Raw genomic sequence first — 6828 nt, 5'->3', positions numbered from 1 at the left:
TTCTTTTTGACTTATATGGATTGATGTAAAACGTTAAAACCTATGGTTAAGTGTTATTTTAATGTATTTGGATTCATCTACAACTTATTTTTATGTGTATTTTTAATGTTTGAACTTGTAAACATCAAATTCATAATTTTTATATGTATGTATGTGTAGGAAAATAGAAAGAAAAAAATATGAAAAATATAGAAACCGGTTCATCCGGCGGTCGAACCGGTTAAACCGGAAACCGGTCACCATAACGGTTCAACTAAAAAAACCGGTTTTTAAAACATTGCTTAACACACCCTTCCATTGGCACTTCCGAAAAAAAGAATCAAGTGTTTTATTGGTTATTGTATTATGGTTTATATGGAAGGCAAAGAACAATCTAAATCCAAGGTGGTGATTGGTGAGGTGTGATCCCAGGAAACTTACTAACGATGTCCAATTAGCCTTATTCAACTGGTTATAAAGCAAATTCAACTAGTTTGGATTGGCAAGTCTAGTTTTCTTCCTAATTGTTAGCTTATGCTTTTTAATTGCCTTCTAATTTTTTCCTTTTTTACCCAGATCCTTGCTAATTTTAATCAATCTTTCGCCATTCAAAAAAAAAAATTGGTATTAACTTCGTAGGATTCATTTTAGTTTTTACTTTTTACTAGAATTAGTTAGTTATACATCGGGGTTCATACTTGATGCTTACAATAATCTGTAATTCTGTATGCCTTAATGAACTTTTTAATACCAGCCCACACACTTTTAAATAATCTGTAATTCTATATATTTGGAAGCCCAACATCCAGTTTGTCTTATGCCTTAATGAATTATAGTTTTAGTTTAACATGCACATAGAGGTCTACATATATACTGATTTTTAAAACCCCAGAAATTCAGTTTACCTCACCGGTTTTTAAAAGAATCGGTTCTGAAAAAAACTACTCCAGTTTTTTTCATCTGTTATAAATAATAAAAATTATTTTGAAATGCACATCTTTACATGTACATATAAACTCCATTTTTGGTGAAAACAGTAAAGGGGTTTATTTAAAACATATTTTGATTCAATCATTTCAATGGTTGATTCTTTTCTATTTAAAAAAAACTAGATTATAATCCGCATTAAACGTGGGGAAGGTATTAAAAAAATTACCAAAATATTTACTGCAAATAAAATACTAAAAAAAAGTAATAAATCATAAAGTAATATAAAATATTTAAACAGTTCATTACAAAAAACAACTATGTTCGAATGCAAAATAATATATATATATATATATATATAACCACTAATATCTACCTGACATAGTGACTGTATCAAAATCAGAATGGATTGAAAAAACTTGTAGAGAAGGATGTGCCGAAACCACATGCTCAATCGTATTTCCTTTAAAGAAATATAGGGTATTGTTTCTATAATCCCACCATTCATGTGAACCTTCATTGTAAGTACTAACATCTACTTTAACCCATCGATTGTGAATGAAAACCCAAATAGACCTAAAACAATCTCCACTTATAGAGAAATATCCAAATTTTCCGTGAAACTTGGTTAGTCTCGATGCATATGGTTGATGAGTTTGAGTCATAAGAATATTCCTATGTGCACATACAAACCCTAATGCTTGGATCTAGGTTTCTCTAATTGAGCATGCAATGTATCCAAGACTTTGATTGATAGATCTAGTGAAAACATTCAAATCATAACATATGAAAACAGATCTAAAGGATTACCTTGAGTTGCTTGCTTGAATCTTCTTGTCCTTGGAGCTTAGAGTCACAATTGTCACTCCTCTAATGGCATACAAATACCAACTAGCAAGAGGATGATAATAGAGAGAGAGAGAGAGGAGGAGGAGGAGGAGGAGGAGGAGGAGGAGGAGGAGGAGGATGAGAAAATCGGCTCTAGCGTTTCTTGAGATGCAAGAGTGCCGATTTCCTCCACCCAAAAGGTATATATATATTATTGGCTACTAGGGTTTCACCCTTAAAACCCTAATTATATAACTTAGGCCCTAAGCAATCCAATGATCCCTATGGACTAGGCCATGGACGATTTCTAGGTTCTTCCAAACCCTAAAATCGTCCACCCTCTTATCCTTAAGGATTAATAGCCCAAAATATAACTATCACACATTTGACAGTTTATACCCCTTTATTCAATTAATCTCTTTAAGTCACCAAATTAATTCCTAATTAATTTATGACTTATATTAATCAATTAACAATATTATTATTACTTATATTATTCTCATAATATATTAATAATATTTCTTCTCTCATTATAAATCATCCTGTCAAGTTGCTATGGTGAAGGCAACCCAAAAGGACCATGCACAACCGGGTCAAATACTTGCCAAATATAGTTACAACCTTAGACACTATTCCAACAATGGTTTGAAGTCATTAATAATAAAAGATGCATATATAAGTGTATGTTCTTCTGAATAAATATTAAATCGCAATATGGTATCATTAGATAATAAGAACTAAACTACACCGCCACTTATAACTGTCTCATCAGAAACTCCCTCCATTGCAATGTAGTAGATGAAAAAAATTCTATGTTGTAATAATCGTAGTCCACTTTTTTCTTAAGCATATCACTACAAATAAAATAAGATATAAGTAAATAATAAAGTAAATTAATAACATAAAATATACTATATATAAACCGCACGTAAACCAACAACCATGAACCATGGACAGTAGGACACCTGAGCATAGAAATAGCAAGAAAGAGAAAAAAAAAACAAAAAAAAAACGCACGTAAAATCTAAAATAAACACAAACGGGAAACGAAAAAAGGGGTGCGACACGAGGAATTCCCAGGGGTCACCCATCATAGTACTACTCTCGCCCAAGCACGCTTAACTGAGGAGTTCTGATGGGATCCGGTGCATTAGTGCTGGTATGATCGCACCCGAAATACTATCAATGCTTATTAATTTTATGTATTAGAGGACGCAGAACCTCCTTTGTTTTCGTACGCGAGGCGTGCGACCAACTTGACCTATCGACTCCGTTCCAAAAATACGAAACCAGCAACCATGAACCGGAGGACACTCGAGCATAGAAATAGCAAGAAAAAAAAACAAAAAAAATGCACGTAAAATCTAAAACAAACGCAAACGGGAAACGAAAAAGGGGATGCAACACGAGGACTTCCCACGGGGTCACCCATCGTAGTACTACTCTCGCCCAAGCACGCTTAACTACAGAGCTCTGATGGGATCAGATGTATTAGATGTTATAGACATATGTATTAAAAATTAAATGTTAAAAGTTTATATATTGGGAAGTTAGAATTGACGTTATATGATTTAAGAAGTGGATGTAAATATAATATAAAAGAAATTAAGAATACTTTACCTTGATTGGTTAGTTGTGAGAGTGGCGATCTTGAGGAAATGAATGTGGATAAAACATTCGGTTGTATGATGTTATGAGACGGGGTAGCCTTAGGTAATTGCGAAAGGTTTCGAGTAACTCGACAATTAGGTGGTATGAAAAAAATTATTTTCTGAAATGAAGATTTGTATCGTAAACAGGGGAGAAATATTAAAAAATATTAATAGTACAATAGATAAGCAAATATAAAAACGAAAGTGTAATAAGAAAGATGCATAACATATAAGAAGATGTACCTTTGTGGGATATTGTTTGTAATGTTGAATGTGATCATGTTTTTAGAGCATTGGATGAAGAGGATGCATTCACTAAGGAACAATGGTATGTATATCAAAAACTCAAAATGAAATATAAAGAGAAATGAATTATACAAATTGAAGATTATAAACATTTAAGCACTTCAAATATAAACAGAATGCTTAAATATAAATCTTACCATTTGTGATGTCAGATAGTGGTTTTGTTGGGGAAGTGTTGTTGGGTGAAACATTAGTAACAAACCTTGTAGGTTTTTTCTTCTGTCACTCATTTTAATATGTTTGATAAGTTTTAGATTCTTGGTTATATATATATATATATATATATATATATATATATATATATATATATATATATATATATATATATATATAGTGATGATGATGATTTCTAACACATTAAATAAGGGAAGTGGATATTTGAAGGGTTTAAATTAGGTAAAAAAATAAATTTTGCACATAATTAAATAAAGTAATGAAATATTAGTTGCGTTAAAATTAAGTAAAAAAATAAAGTTTTCATATAATTATGGAGGGAATAAATGCAGTATAGAAAAATATATTTTGAATACATATTCCATGATTTTATTCTGTTAACATATGTAAACGATGTATATTTATGCAAATAAAATTTAAATTTGACTTTGACAAATAAAAGTATGTGAAATATCATATATAATAAAAATATAAACTTTCGTGTGTGTGTGTGTGTGTGTGTGTATATATATATATATATATATATATATATATATATATATATATATATATATGCAAATAAAATTTAAATTCCATTTAGACAAATATAAGTAGGTGAATTAGCATATATATAATTTATAAAATCAAATGATGAACGAAAGAAAAAGAAACAAAATATGCATTAAATCAAAACAACATTAAATCAAAACAGTTCAATAACTTGAGATTGTCATAATTTCTAATTATATCATCGTGTTCACACCAAACAACAACCCAATAAAATTTTAAAAACAACCAAAAGATCCATAAACAGACAACTAAAAGTACAACACACAAAAGATTAAAAAGAAAATGTCTCTAGACATATTGAAGATGATATGTAAAATTTTGTTGGGTGGCTTCATATTAGTATTTTCCTGTATAAAACAGAAAATAATAAAAATCCGGTCAAGTAAAATATAAAAAAATATATTCATTTTTTACTTTATATATTTCTAATAACTTAGTTACTTAGTAAAAAAAATAATAAAAATATAAAACCAAATCTGATTAAGAGGAAATGAAAAAAAAATGATGATTATAAAAACTCACCTTATTCCACTGAAAACTCTATAGATTGATGAGGTAATTGATGATTTTGAAACAACAGAACGTAGGTAACTAAAGTGTGGCTTCAGCAATTCTGCTGAGTTGTGAAGCTTTCTTTGCATACTCCACACATGATCCGGCCTTACAAATTAATAATATACAAATAATAAGTAGAAAGTTTAAAAAAAGAAAAAAAGTACAACAACCATTTCCAATTGAAGATTACCTGGAATCATTGGTGAAAGGAAGATTTGCCAAGAAAAGATTTGACAACATCGGACACGGATATTCCTTGAGGTGTGAGGGAATAAATTATGTAATCTGACATATATAAAAGACTCTACACCATAGCTTATAAGAAAATGTAGTAGCTGGAGAACTATATACACGGATGTGGAAACAGAAGCAACAAACACATCTAAGTATAAAAACCAGAGGAACCTTGCCCGTATCCTACAAGTCAAATATAAGAAGTTAAAGGTTAGGATGCAAGAACCGAAAAAGTATATAAAATGACCATTGTTTCATAACGCTTTTAGTCCACAAGTCAAACTCACAAACGGTTAATTGAAGAACCCAAAAAGCATTTAAAATGACCATTTTACCCTCATAACACTTTTTGTCCTTCTTAGGGTTTGGTCCAAAAAGTAATTTTTTTTCCTTTTTGATCCATGTTTCATAATGCGTTTATTCACCGAATCAAACACGGTTATTGGAAGGACCCAAAAAGCATAAAAATGACCATTTAGCCCTCACAATGCTTTTAGTACTTCAAACGCTCATGTCGAAAAGGAAAGAAGGTAGAGTCTTAATTATCAGATGTTTGAGGTGTTGGAACAACATAAGCACCATAAGCTCTTGAACAGGTTGGAGGAATGTCATTTGCTGTTAAACTTAAAAGCAAATTGAGGCTTAGCTTTAAGCCCCTCACTCTTAATTAACCTTATGTATCTCAACAAAGTTTCTTCAGGAAGTTCAAGTGAACCCATATTTAGCTCAACTGTATCAAATCCCAGCTGCTTACATTCCTGTTATGGTCATACAATACAATTTATTAAGGTAGAATTGGAATTCAAGAAATAAGTGAAATTTGATTTGACATTTTGTGAGCTGTGACAATAGCTAATTACACGTATATACTCTTTGAAAGAAGATGAACCTTTTTGAAGCAGATATTCGGCCCAATCAGCTGTACTAAATATGCATTAAATCAAAATAGTTCAATAACATAATATGCATTAAATCAAATGATGAACGAAAGAAAAAGAAACAAAATACGCATTAAATCAAAACAGTTCAATAACTGAAATTGTCATAAATAGCACGAATATCATTGTGTTCACACCAAACAACAACCCAATAAAATATTAAAAACAACCAAAAGATCCATAAACAGGCAATTAAAAGTGCGACACACAAAAGATTAAAAAGAAAATGTCCCTAAACATATTGAAGATGATATGTAAAATTTTGTTGGGCGGCTTCATATTAGTCCAACTTTTCCAACTTTGGGATGCTGCTTCAATCTCAATAGGGCACTTCCCCGTACAGGATGATGGTGTAACAGCTTCAAGGTCAACAACATCAAGATTGTCATCATGCACAGAATTAGTATTTTCTTGTAGAAAATAGAAAATAATAAAAATCGATCTAGTAGAGTATAAAAAAACATAACATATTTGCACAAATTCATGAAATTGAAAGAAAAATATATTGAAGAGAGGGCATAGGTTTTGACTTTGGAAATATATGAGACAGTTACCAACCTTATTTGGCTTGTTAATAGGAGTAACATTATCATTTATATTATGGTGTTGATGATTTGGTGACGTTTAAAAAGCTCAGCAATAACCCTTTCATCGTCAGTCAACTTATGTATAGTGTAAGCATAATA

At 30.7% G+C, this 6828-nt stretch overlaps 1 non-coding gene and 1 pseudogene across 1 annotated transcript; both read right to left on the bottom strand.

Moving 5' to 3' along the window:
- Positions 1–2789: 2789 nt before the first annotated feature.
- On the bottom strand, positions 2790–2907 carry LOC145096350 (5S ribosomal RNA). The gene has a single exon (XR_013703759.1). It is a non-coding gene; the product is annotated as a 5S ribosomal RNA (ribosomal RNA).
- Positions 2908–3129: 222 nt separating this feature from the next.
- Positions 3130–3246, bottom strand: LOC145096558 (5S ribosomal RNA; annotated as a pseudogene).
- Between the last annotated feature and the right edge of the window lie 3582 nt (positions 3247–6828).

This window comes from Lactuca serriola, chromosome 3 (genome assembly GCF_051521515.1).
Source record: "Lactuca serriola cultivar US96UC23 chromosome 3, Lser_US96UC23_V15, whole genome shotgun sequence".
In the NCBI taxonomy this organism is placed as follows: domain Eukaryota; kingdom Viridiplantae; phylum Streptophyta; class Magnoliopsida; order Asterales; family Asteraceae; genus Lactuca; species Lactuca serriola.
Note: the sequence above shows the minus strand (reverse complement) of the source record. Positions and strands in the feature narration are given on the sequence as shown.